This window comes from Equus quagga, chromosome 2, assembly GCF_021613505.1.
Source record: "Equus quagga isolate Etosha38 chromosome 2, UCLA_HA_Equagga_1.0, whole genome shotgun sequence".
NCBI classification, from domain to species: domain Eukaryota; kingdom Metazoa; phylum Chordata; class Mammalia; order Perissodactyla; family Equidae; genus Equus; species Equus quagga.
In genome coordinates this window covers 15,743,634-15,757,664 of record NC_060268.1, presented here as the reverse complement: position 1 = coordinate 15,757,664, position 14,031 = coordinate 15,743,634, and positions in this window count along the sequence as shown.

The following is a 14,031-nucleotide window of genomic DNA, read 5'->3' as shown; positions in this document are numbered from 1 at the left end:
TATTACCTGAAAGCAGATTTTTCTGTTTTGATGGGGCTGGGACTCGCCTTGGGAGAATAACAGGCTCGCACCCTGAGATGGAAACACTGGCTGGTATTTTTTGACATTTCAAGTATTTTCATGTTGTCTCAGAGCTTTAACCTCTACTGTGCACATGTCTGATCTCCCCAACTAAATTGTAAGCTCAGCCTTACACATCTTCAAATCCCCTGAAGTCCCGGCAGAGTGCCTCCTAGTTGCTGCTCAATAAATATTTGTTGTTTATTTCAGAACTAGTTTTAATCTGTGCTGCCATTCAGGGCTTTGAAAATGTATAACAGACATTAGGCAGAAACTTGAAATGCTTTTTATCAGTTGGTGCAGCATTTTCCAATTACTTTGCAGAAGAAACTGCCAAGGGACATTTTAGAATTGTCTGGGCGACCAATATGGCTTTAAGGATAAACAGACTTCATTGACATGACTCTTCCTCCTTTTGCACTGTTTGTGTGTTACTGTCCTCAGCAGCATCGCTACACTCCTGGGCTTCGAGTCAAGGGGACACTTTTACCTCTATGGAAGTCCCCAGAGCTCTTTGATCACTTCCTAGTGGATATGTGGTTTTCATAGAATTGCCCTCTGGGAGGCTGGTTTCTTGGTCTGAAGGAAAAATAGAGACACAGGATAACAAAAGCAAAAGCACCTTATGCTTTCCTAATTTATTTTGAAACTGCCCTGGGAGCCACTTCCCTTTTAATCTGTGGAGTTTGTGTATAACCCATAGCCCTTCGGTTGACCTTTCCTGACATTTGGGAGGAAAGATCCTTGTACTGTGCCACAGCCAAGTTCTTCATCTCTTCCCAAGTTTGCTTGTAAGGCAAAGAGCCCTGGAAAGGTGTCAGAGTTCTTGGGGTGAGCGTGAGGATGGGGGCCGGCAGGGTGCTATAATCCTTACTTCAGTTTCTAGCAGTGGCTTCAGTAATGATAGGGAGCTCAGGGCTGTGAGTTCTGGGCCAGTTCTCTGAAGAAAGGGAAGCATATTATTAAGGTATATAATAACTGGTGGTAACTTGATAAGAACAGGGTGCTGCAGAGAGCAGTGATCAGGATGGTGGGAGAGGTCCACGGGGAAGGAGGAGGGACAGTATTGCTGCTTGGGACACTACAGGGTTGGTACTATGAACACCTTTGGCCAAAAACAGGGTACTGGCTGCCTGAAGGAGGTGTAAGGGAAAAAGACCAATGGGGGCGGCACAGGCAGCAAAATTCTTGGATGTTACAGTTTTGCCAGGGCCAGAATAAAGCATGTGACAATGTGGTGGGATGGCATTTGTTACTGTGGTAAGTAACACCTGAAGCAGAGGTGTTCTCAAAGGTGACTTCAAGATTTGTAAAGTGAAATAAAGCTCTCTGTATAGCAAATTTACTCCTAGGATTCGTAGTGATATGGCATGGAAGGAAGTCATGTTGTCTACGTCCAGAGTAAAAACAGAAAGAAAAAAAATCAAACTGTTATTGAGAAATCAGGAGAGACTCTTTAAAGGATGCAGAAAGAATGGATGTTTTCAGGTACCTGAGTTGAACAAATTACATGGGAATTTACTACCGACTTGCTCTGTTTCAGACTCTTCACGGGGCTACTTGCACACAAATCTAGACATCCTACTCAAGACATCATAATTATTATGTTGCAGGAAAGCCATAGCCGTCTTTTGAACTGGAGATGCAGTTTAAAGCTGTACTTCTGACTAAGCATCATCTTTTTAGCTTTAGAGTTTTTTGTATGGAGACTCGACTGCTATGCTTTTGCTTAGAATGCACTTTGAGGGCCGGTCCGGTGGCACAGCGGTTAAGTGCGCACATTCCGCTTCTCGGCAGCCTGGGGTTCGCTGGTTTGGATCCTGGGTGCAGACATGGCACCGCTCGGCAAAAGCCATGCTGTGGTGGGCATCCCACGTATAAAGTAGAGGAAGATGGGCACGGATGTTAGCTCAGGGCCAGTCTTCCTCAGCAAAAAGAGGAGGATTGGCAGTAGTTAGCTCAGGGCTAATCTTCCTCAAAAAAAAAAAAAAAAAAGAATGCACTTTGATACCATGGTTCTTGATTGAAAATGTGTATCAAATGGGGAGAATATAAAAATGGAAGCCAAGAATGATCATCTCAGGAACAAAGATGAGAACTAGCTACCTTAATTAGGTTTTAAAAAAAATGTTAGCAATAAATTTGTGAGTTTGAGTATATATTGGAGTACCATTAATCTTTTCTAAATTCATATTGTATATTAAGATGGGTGGTTGGGACTTTGCCAAACTTCTCAAAATTACTATGTTAGTCAAAATATTTGTTGGAGAAATGAGTCCTACTGTATATATTCAAGAGTCTAAAAAGATATATTTTCCAATAGCAAAAGTTTTTATGAAATGCCTAGAGAAGTTGGATTGGTGCCTTGAAACCAGGCGAAGGAATGGTGACATCAGCCAAACTGCGTAAATAGCTTAACAGGAAGTTACCATATCACTCTTTACTTCAGTTGTTTTACTCAATTAAATTGATTGTCCTCCTAGATAACTGAGTGGATTGATTCCTTCAGATTCCTGTGGATGTTTGGGCTTTATTGATACTTCAGATTCAAATTAGAAGCAGTTCGTTCTAGAGAAGCATCATGTCGCTGATTCCCATCTAGCTTTCTCCTACCGCTGTGTTATTTCTTCTGATTTGTCCTTCACTTGTGGGGAAAAAAATCTATTTTTTCCTTTTCTCTATTTTCATATTTCTCCCTAGCTGAGCTTTTTAGTTTCCTTTGTAGGATAAAAAGGAAATGTACTAATTCCCTCTCAGTGCTTACATCCCTTAGGGCAGGAGGCTTGAGAATGAATGAAATGATATAAAAAAATCTATCAAGATATATGCCTTAATTGCCATATCTTCATTTCTGTGGCAGACAGCAAATTGATCCTCACTTAGAAAATAACAAACAAGAAGCATGAAGGAAGAAGGGGCAATAGAAAGGCCAACATGGATGCCTGATCAGTTTAACAGAAATAATGATTAGGTGGAGAAATGATATAAATAATTTAAGAGGATGTCCCTATGCTCTTTCTAGCATAATCTTGGTTCTCTGAAAAAAAAATAGTTATGTTTCTAAACAGGAAAAACAAGCATTCCCCAAAAAATGTCTAAAATATATATACAGTGTGTAGTAAAATTAGTATTTTTTAAAAAGGATAATGCTATTTCCTTACAAGCAAATTATTTTCCACACTAGCTGGGTACCATTTAGGGTTCGTTGTACTATGTGTTGAGATCATACATAGGAGAATCAGTTTTCTCCAATGGGAAGACAGATAACAAGGCTGCCCGGTTTCCGAGTGTTAAGAATCGTAAACATCCAGCAGCTATTTTATTTTCCTAAGCTCACCCAACTAAATGTTGAAGGTGAAAAAATGCTGATGGTCCCAGTGAAGGCAGAATACAAGGTTGTTGTAAATTAATGATACTTATTAGGAACAAACAGAGTTTATTGGTTAACTTAGGACAACTTGAGACAGGATGAAGTTGGGTGTATATTTATTCCTGGATCTTACTGAGTATGAGTGGCGTTTCAGAGATGTTGAAGAAGAAAAGTCTATGTGCATCATGGGAACACAAAATGACATTTTTGGATGCCATCAATATCCACGTGTGACTTCAAAGATTTACCCATGAGGCCATGACTGAGAATTCCTTTTTGAGAGGTTTATTTTTATTAATTGACTTTCTTCATTGGGTGACCTGTTGCTTCATTCTGACTACATAAATGATGCTCATCGTGGGTCATTCTGCAAAGCCCATCACTTGTATACATTTTATACTTTTACATTTGTGTCTGCTTTTATTGCATTTTAATAAGTGGAGGAAATGAGCTTCCCACAACATGGTTACCTTTCTTTAAGGTACATTCTTGCTACTGATGGAAGCTTAATTTCCATTATATTCACTCTGCTGCAGAAATACTTAATGCCAGGAAGGAGATATTTACTGGAATCCACGAGTCCAGAATTCATCATGATTCAGTGTGAAATCCACTGGCCTTTGCTCCCCACCCCCTCTCAGCCTGGAATGAAATGTGCCTTAAACTGAAGTGAAATACATCACACGCAGCAACAGTGGGCCCTCGCTTTGCCTCTATTCCTGGTGTGAAATCGATACACTATCTTTCCTCCTGACCTGTTCCATGACCTCCATTGCAGCTTTCATGCTGAACAGCAATTGCTTTGAACAATCTGGGTCTGCCACAGCTCACAAATGATTCTCAGCTTCTGTCTTAAACTGGTGCTGATAACAAAGGCTTGATTTTAAATAATGCAGTTGTGGTCGTCTCCTAATTATGAATTACATGAAAGTGCAAACTCCTCTATTATTAAATGCTTTCAATAGCAGGCACAGTACATGTGCAGGCTACACACAGGGGCCTGGGGCCTGAGAATCAGGCCTTTCTATTTCTCTGGCTGAGTTTGGATTGATAGTGAAGGGGGAAGAGACACAAGGTGTATTTCCATGTTTCGATCAATTCTGTTTAATTAATACATTAATATTTTTTCTGTGTGAGGCTGTATTTTTTTCTTAAGGAAATATTTTTTAATACTACATTATAACATCTTGCACAAGAAAGGACTAATTGATAAATATTTGTTGATAAAGCAGATTTTACTAATGAACTTCCAAGGTTAGGTCGTTAGGGTCTGACTGTCTAGAACTCACCTGCAGGGTTATTCCCCGTTGTATCACTCTGAATTGAATTGAGGGAAGTAGAAGTGTCTTATGATGGCATTTAGGCCATTTTCAGGAGCCTTTTCAGTGGACAAATTTATTGTGTCAAGGAAATAATAGGCATTTTTACGAGTACTAAGAAAACGAACGTATAATTAGCTGAATTGCTTTACTTGGCTTTGCCTGGCTGGAAATCAAAGGGAGGGGTGAGGTGCTGGGTAGCCATGGAGTTCTTCCAAATAAGTTGGTATGAAATAAGGACAACAACAGATTTTGGGGTACTTTGTGAAACAATCTTTTATGAAATGAGTCATTCTTATGCGTATTTGGTTAGTGCTATTGAAATGAAATTTAATGAAGAGCACATACGCTCCAAAAAATATTCCATATAGTGGCAGTTGCATCATCAATGATATTTTAACAGCACAGACACACGCACACACACACCTACATGTGAGGAGGCATTGACACATATATGATTTTGTTTATTACTTGATCCCGTGCGTTGAGTGGAAGCATTGAAAGAACCTTAGAGTCCTAAGGTGGTATTCATGTCACGATCTGCTTCCAACACAATCTGCTTTACCGAAGCCTTCTAATCTCTCATCATTTTGGTTTTCTCACCAGTAAAATGTGGTTAGTGAATGAGATTATGTTTAGCATCCTTCCCACTTGCAGAGTTAGGTAATTATGACACTAGTAACAACCCTTCATGTTTGCATAGAACTTAGCTCTTCAGTGCTTTTGCCCATGCATCTGACCTTCTTAAGCACCCTGTTAGGCAGTCAGGGCTTCTTACTTACTGTGCCCAATTTCTTGAACAGGAAACCAAGACACAAAATAGTTTGAGTTTGTCAAGGCTGCCCTGAAAGTAAGTGGCACAGCTTAAACTAGAACTGAGTTAGCTGACTCCTTAGTCTAGAACTTATTGGGGTGGAGGAGAGAGTGAGGATCTTTTATTAATATCAGAACTTGAAAGGTAGAGACTTGCTATCTTAGACTCTTCATAGTTTTTAATTACTCAAATGAATTCCTTTAAAATTTAATATATATTAGGAAGACAGTCTCTAGTGATTTCTTCATTGTTATCTGATGATAATAACGTGCTGTCTTAGGGCCAGCTCCAGGTCACTTATTTACAAGACAAATTATGTATGTAAATACATGAACATATATACTTCAATGCACCAGTACTGAGTGAAGAGAGAGATTTACGAATGTAGTGACGTACCATCAAAGCATGACTAAAATTCTTCTAAGACCCACTGATTTTGTGGTGATGATTATTTCTTCACAATGGGATGTAACTTGAATCGTTCAAATTAGCAAATTGAAAGTCTTCAACAAGCTATCATGTTTTATTTCCAAATATGCCACATTTTCTTCTTGTGGGCACATTAAAAAATGCTTTTTATTTTTTTATTTTTTTGAGGAAGATTAGCCCTGAGCTAACTGCTGCCAGTCCTCCTCATTTTGCTCAGGAAGACTGGCCCTGAGCTCACATCTGTGCCCATCTTCCTCTACTTTTTATATGTGAGACGCCTACCACAGCATGGCTTGCTGAGTGGTGCCACGTCTGCACCTGGGATCCGAACCAGTGAATCCTGGGCCACCAAAATGGAACATGCGCACTTAACCACTCTGTCACTGGGCCGACCCCTAAAAAATGCTTTTTAAAATGTAAATAAAAAGTGGCAGGATACCTGAGGCTATATATCTGCTAAAAAGAAGGAAATAGTAAACACAGAACATATACCGTCATGTATTTCCACATCTTTCAAGGGAAAAGTTTGGGTCCTCTTTCCTGGGAAACTTTTCACTATGAGAGCTTTCTATTATTCCTCCATCCAGGACAATTCCTCTTGTACTAAGGCTTCTTCATGGCTCTGTGAGGATATCCTGACTAGAAGGGTTGTCTAAGTAATTAGAAATCACCCATGACAAGGAAAAGAGAGTGGAGATGAGTTGGATATTTGTATCCTGTGTGTAGAATTCTCTATTTTGAAGCACCTTTGCTGACCATGCATAAATGTGTCCCATGATGAGGAGGACAAATATATGCAACAAGGACTTGTCCATTCCCCAGACCTAGAAGGAATTTTCAGGTTATTTTGTGAAACTATTTTGTGAAACTATTAAACTATTAACATGAAACTATTCAAAGTGATGTGGAAAGCCCCTTCCAAAATAAAACCATGATTTTCCAAAATACCAATAGAATTGAGACATATTTCTTGTTCTCCAACCCATCCTATTTAGTTATATGCATTATTGTCTTTACTCTTCAACGTGCCATTCCATTCAACTATTGTGAACCTGGTCTCAGCATTAAATATTATCCTTGATCACACTTTAGCGTTTCAATTTTAAAATCCCAATTTGAAGTTCTGCTATTCCTGTTAAGAGCTTTTCCATGAAAAGAGTAAACTTGGCTAAAATTCAGTGGTAATTCAGCTTAACCAAGTTTAAGAAAAGCCTTTTATTCACAGTGGTTATTTTGAGACAGTTGAGTACAGAAATGTGGGTTCTAGAGACAGAAAAATACAAACTTTAATACAGAGCCATTTTTTTCCTTTGAAGAAGACAGTACTAATAAATCTCGTTGAATCAAGACCTTGAAAGAAACTGAAAAATATGTACAGATCTCAAATATACCGAAGAAAAGTACTTTATATTACCTTGCTGCTGCTGCTTCATAATGTAGTTTTAGTTGAATGTAATCTCCTCCACTCAAATTTATTTTTGAGAAATTGCCACACTGAAAGTTGAAACCATTTTTGTCATTCAAAAGAAGTGGAAGATCAATACTGAAGCTCTGCTATTAGTTGGTACAGGCTACGTTAGTGTTAAAGGATTTATGATAAGAATACATTTCTAAATATATATTCTATACCAGTGGTACAAAAGTATCTTTTTTTTTTAAACCTCAAAAGTTCTTTTTTTTCAGGAGAAGGAGGTGGTCTATTTATTATTGAAATGCTACACTAGACTATAATTCAGCGATACTTTATTCCAATTAGATTCTCCTTAGTAGTAATCCTTTTTTATGATAAGCAAAACTGAATAATACAGGGTACGTTCCCTCCAATGAATTGTTGTGTAACAAGACTTGATGGTAATTCTACCTTTTCCAAAATCTGATATCAGGCAATTTATCTTCTAAATAATACTCCTGAGTACCAAAGCTGAAATGTTTTGGCTTCGACCCAAATCAAACTTGAGGAAGCAGATTCTCCAGAGCGTTTCCCTAACTCTGTAAATTTAATTGTTATAATGAATAGAATACATGTGTCAGGATTGCTTGTGATTTTACCTGTTTACTTCTCTTCCTAAGACAGAAAGAGCAACACGACAAAGGCTGTTAACTCTTACGGGAGTTCGGAGGGGGAAAAAGCACAATACAGCATATGATCATTAAATATGAGCGAATTTTAAAGATCCGATTCCAGCTAATTTCAGAACAGTTCAGATTTGAAAATATGTTGTTATGCCACAATAAAATAGACTGATGGAAGTGAAAAAAAAACTCCACAAATATTTCTCTATAAGGCACAGAATATTCAGATAAAAATATTTACATATGCAAACGATCATCTCGCAATATTGTACGTCATAGTATTTAGTCACATTGTCTTATCCTCAATTTCCTTTCTCTCATATGTCTGCAAACATATTTTTTATATTTGACTTTTATCAATATTTTTTCATAGACAGTGAAATCCAGTGTAGTGCTTGGATCAAACCAATATTGGTATCATTGGCAATCATGCCAGAATTCAAATAGAGATAAAGTTCATATTACTTATTTTTGCTATTTATTTCAAAAACTGAAAAGGTAATTGATTGGAGGAGGCCAAAGCTACTATAACTCATTATCATGAATAATCATATTAATTTTAATAACAAAAACAATCAAAATTAAATCTGTCACTAATGTAGTTTATCAAAGGTTATTTTTTGCCATTTCTTTTATCCATTTAATTGTAGTTATTTATTTATTTTTTTGGTGAGGAAGATTGGCCCTGAGCTAACATCTCTGCCAGTCTTCCTCTATTTTCTATGTGGGATGCTGCTACAGCTTGATGAGCGGTGTGTGGGTCTGCACCTGGGATCCGAACCTGTGAACCCCAGGCCACTGGAGCAGAACATATGGACTTAACTACTACGCCACCAGGCCAGCCCCTATAGTTATTTTTAAATCTTCATTACTCATATATATTTGAACCTTGGTTTTTAGATGAGGCAAACATTATATTTTAGTCATATTTCTATTAGAAAGGCCGTGTCCCTTGGGAGACTTGAGCATTTCTTCTGATGCTTAGTAGCATGATTACTACTGCTGAGTGTGAGCTGGCAAATGTGTATATCAACAACTGTTCTTTTCTTTCAATCTAGGAACGTCTGTGTGCTTTCAAACTTGATTTATTCATTTAGGAGTCCTTATACCACAAACTCGTGCCAAGCATTGTGCAAAACAGAGCATATAATGAATTCTTGCCTTCAGAATTCTCAGAATTAGTTCTTTAGGGGAGGCAGAAGGGTTAACAAACTGCTGAAATGAGCTGTGATGCGAGTTGTAATAGGTATGAGAACGGAAGACTATGATGACTCAAAAGCATGGTAGATATGCTGTGGGTGTCTCAGAAAGACCCCACAGGAGAGCTAGCTTTTGAAGGTTGAGGAGGAGTAGAAAAACTGGATAGGTGTTATTGTTAGTAAAAGCTAATAGGTTGTAACAAAGAGACTATAAAATACAGTAGCTCAAAGAACTTTGAAGTTTATTTCTCTTTCATTCAATAGCCCAAGGTGAGGGGCCCAGTTGAGGGGCTGGCTCTGCTCCACATGATTATTCAGGGTCCCAGGGTCCCAGGGTCCTTCTATTTTGTTGCTTTACCATCAGCAGTATTCTTGTTGGCTCGGTCGAAGCTGGTTTGTAGTTCCTTTGATATAGCTTGAAAGAAGGCAAAGGTATGGAAGAGTCCATACCCAGTATCTTAAGGCCCAGAATTGGAAGTGGTGCTTATTACTTCCTCTCCCATTCCCATGAGAATGTAGTCACATGGCCATACCCAGCTGCAAGGGAGGCTGAGTATCTAGTTACAACTCTGTTACTATGGTCATCAATAGACAGAGGCCAAATCATCAAGGGCCCCATCCTGAACTAGGAAAAGAACTTCATATTTGCTTTTTCCCTTGTGAACCTTTATTTTTGAGATTTTCTGGAGAAGTCTTAGTATTTTGTAGCCTCCTTTCCACTTTTTAAATCTTAAGCTATAAGTTATGACCTGCTCTGAGGTGCTTTCCTTTACGTTAATCTCAGAGGACTTTACACTCCTGATTTTATTTTTGGTCACTATCACAAATTGATTTAATTCCTTTTGTAAGTGACCAAAAGAGCCTACATGCCTGTGCCTCTTAAGTATGCCAAATAGCAAGCAAATATTGCTGCTGATGGTAGGATGTGTACCCTTACCCCGGGCTGTATTGACATCTTGAATAGACAAGGATGATCTACTCTATTCTCAGGTTTTCATTTTTGTTCTAGTCGGGAAAGTTGTTAAGCTTAGTTCAGTTGGGCAAGAGGGCTTCAGAGAAGGGTTCCATGAGCAGTTCTTATCTGAAGTGATGGATTTTTTCAGCTAAAAATAGTTTGAGGTAAAGCTTAATAAAGAGCCTCTAATTAGGTGGTAAGGCTGTGTAGAAAAAGATTAGAGTAATTGCCTTATAAAGAAGAAATGTTTCTTTCAAGAGCCTTTAGACTACACAAGAGGGAACCTGGGCTGAGCTGGGCATGGATATTCATACCCTATAGAAGCAGTTGCTCTTATTCTTCTTGTGAGCCCTTCCTGAGGTGGGTTCAGATACAGAGGACGTAGACTGTAAGGATACCGCCACAGAACCACTGCCCTGTACACACTCACTGGCCTTTTTGGCTTTACAACGATTTTTAGAATTGGAATTCTAAAATCTAAAGCCTGTTTTCAACTAGAGTCCGTACTTTAACAACAGAAAAACAAAACAACAAAAGCTTTACTAGAGGAAATTTTGTAGAAGATGAAAGATATCCTCTGCTTGCTGATGCTTGCCAAGTGAAAGTCATGAACAGGCAAGTCCTGAAAGATACGTGGAAGTCAGCTGAGGAAGTAAGAGGCAAGGCCATTGGAGGAGAGAAAATAGGATGTGTGAGGACATGTAGGCACATATAGAACATGGAAGCCGCAAGTGTTGTGGGGGAGTGACAAGCAACAGATAGGTATGGGAGGATGGTGATGAGTGAAGCTGCAGAGGAAGGCAGGGGTCAGGTCAAGATGAGTTTTATATGTCAAGCTGTGATGCTGGAGAGACTCTTCCGAGCAGTGGTGTAATCAGACTTCCATTTAGAAAACCCATTTCTGACAGTGGTGTGGCAGATGGAGTGAAGGAAGGTGAGTCTAAGGCAGGAGAACTTGGAGGAGGATATGTTGCAGTGATCCAGATGAGGTGACCTACCTGAACTAAGAACAGGGCATTGTGAATGGAGAAGTGACATTATAGAAATATGTAGGAAAAAATATGAAAGGGCTTGGTGACTCCCTGTAAATGGAAGATGAGGGAAGGGAAGAATAAAGGGCCAGTTCTGGATGTGGTGCTTGAGAGAAGGGATGGTCCGGTCCCTGAGGTAATTCCAGGAGGGGTTATAAGAGCCAGTTAGGGAGGAAAGGTTATGGGTTCTGTTTTAAAAAGATCAATGGAAGCTTCAAGTAGAAATGCCCAATAGATAGATGAATATCCAGGCCTTAGGTTTGTAATTAACATGAGAATTGAGGTTAGAGATTTGGGAGTCATTAGCATACAGGTCAAAGTTGAAGCCCAACGTCTGGTTAAAATTAGCCTGAGAAAGGGTATAGTGGTTATTAGTTGAAACAGTTCTTAAATAACTTGTGTATTATTTTTCCACTCATACTCTAATAATTCCAAAAAGCCAAACTATTTCATTGCCTAAAATATTTCTTCAAACATATGCAAGGTTAATCAGCAATAGTAAGGTTGCTTGGTAATCAATAAGATAATTGAAATGTGACAACCACTCCCCTGAAACCCAAATCCCCATTGTGCATACTGCTGTCCTTTCCCACCCAGGACAAGAGCTATAAAGAAATTAGATGGGGGCCGGCCTGGTGGTGCATAGGTTAAGTGCACACGTTCTGCTTCAGCGGCCCGGGGTTCGCCTGTTCGGATCCCAGGTGTGGACGTGGCACCGCTCATTAAGCCATGCTGTGCTAGGCGTCCCACATATAAAGTAGAGGAAGATGGGCACGGATGTTAGCTCAGGGCCAGTCTTCCTCAGCAAAAAGAGGAGGACTGGCAGCAGATGTTAGCTCAGGGCTAATCTTCCTCAAAAAAAAAAAAAAGAAAGAAATCAGATGGAAACCAGAGGCCATAGTGTCAGAGGCCTAGTTGAGGATGATCAGGAAAACCTCCCCACATGAATGCTGAGGTTTCTTAAGCATAGGAAAGTTTTTTGTTTGTTTGTTTGAAGGCTTTCTGGTAGTGTCATAAAATGTAAAGGATATTACCCGGCAGCTCATACAGTATCTGAGTCTATATCCAGCTCTGTCATGTCTTCCTGGGTGCAACCTGCCATGCCTCTTGACCTTTCTGAGTCTCAGTTTCTTCAATGAAGGACAGGTGTCTCCTAGGTTTTTCTTCTAGCTCTGAAAGCTGTCCACCCTGGGATTCACCGTATAGGGTATTCTTTAATGAACAACAACGAAAAAGGCTTATGAAATGTGAATAGATAATTCAGATATGATTATTCACCTTGTGCATGGCTTGTCCTATTTATAGCAGCATTTGCTGGTGGGAATAGTCCTATTCAGAAAATTGGCTGTTGTTTGGAGAAAGAAGTAATGGAATTGGGGTCAGAAGAGCTGCTCTGAAAACCAGGCTCTACTCATTTATTAGTTCTGTGACTTTAATGCTTTAAGTCTCAGTTTAAAAACTGTCTCATTTTCAAATTAAAATATTAATAAAACTGCATGGCTATTGTATAGATCACTTTGAGGGCTGGAAGGTGTTATATAAATTTTTCTTGCTCAAAGAAGACTGGTCATCCTAACCTAACACATACACACTCGATTCTTTTAGTGTTGGAGACTGGTTCCTGGGAATGAACCAGTGGGATCAGCACCATAGGGACCCACTATTGAGTAGCCCTTAGGGACAAAGGGCAGTCATGCATCATTGAAAATTGCTCTTCCCTACTCTTCAGATCCCTGAAGTCAGGCCATGCCTTCAGGCATAGCTTTTTCCCCCAACCATGGTTACTGCAATTGTTGATCCAGCCTCCTGAGCTGCCTTAACCCTGAGAGGACTCCCACCAATTCCCAGTTGCCTGCTGATCTCTGCCCACTCTTTCACCACCATTAACATGACAATGCCTCAAGCCATGTAGAATTTGCATTTTAAAGTCTTCTGGTTTTTGTCTAGTTCCCGGTATGGCACTGGCATACTTTTGTTAGCCATTATAGTCCAGAGCTATTTTCCAGAGTCAAAAATTAATGGAGAAAAAGAAGTGACAGCAGTAAATAGTCCACTCTGCTGAGCACACTCATCTCTGAATGGAACTGAGAATGCTCAGTGTCCAAGAGGTTTCGCAATATGGTATACTAACACTAAATGAATGAAAGTTCCGAGGTCAGGCCAGGACCCTTGCTCTCATTTGCCAAGAGGGTACATAGCACTCAGTATGAAGGAAGATGATGTGTATGTATATACATATTTGGGGAGGGAGGCTTTTAATGGAAGTATTTCTGTTCCTTTTAAGGCACTGATCTACAAAATGTAGATGAAAGCTGGTCTAGAGGTCACTTAGATTACAAATCTCCCACATCCATTGAAGTTACAATTTATGGTCCCAATTAGCAGTGGTGCCTTTGGGGTTCACGGCTATCATATTCTTTTAGAGTTAGGCAGCATCTCTTGATACACTTGCACAGTGACTGACATAGATAACTCTCAGTAGATGTTGAATGATTACTACCCTTTATTTTGTTCTAGGCATTGTGATAAATGCTTTATGTCATCATCTCTAACCTGCATGAAATAAAATTTATCTTCACTACAGGTGAGGGATGTGAGGCTCAGAGAGGCAATGCCCCTTGTTCAGTGTCACATAGCTAGTATGTAGCAGAGCTTGAATAGGCATTCAGGTCTGTCTGCTTCCAAAGCTTGGGCTCCTAAGCACTACTTAGGCGTGTCTGCCAACATACGGACAAGTGCGGGAATCCTTAGACATCAGGGAGGTAAGAGGACAGAGGAAGA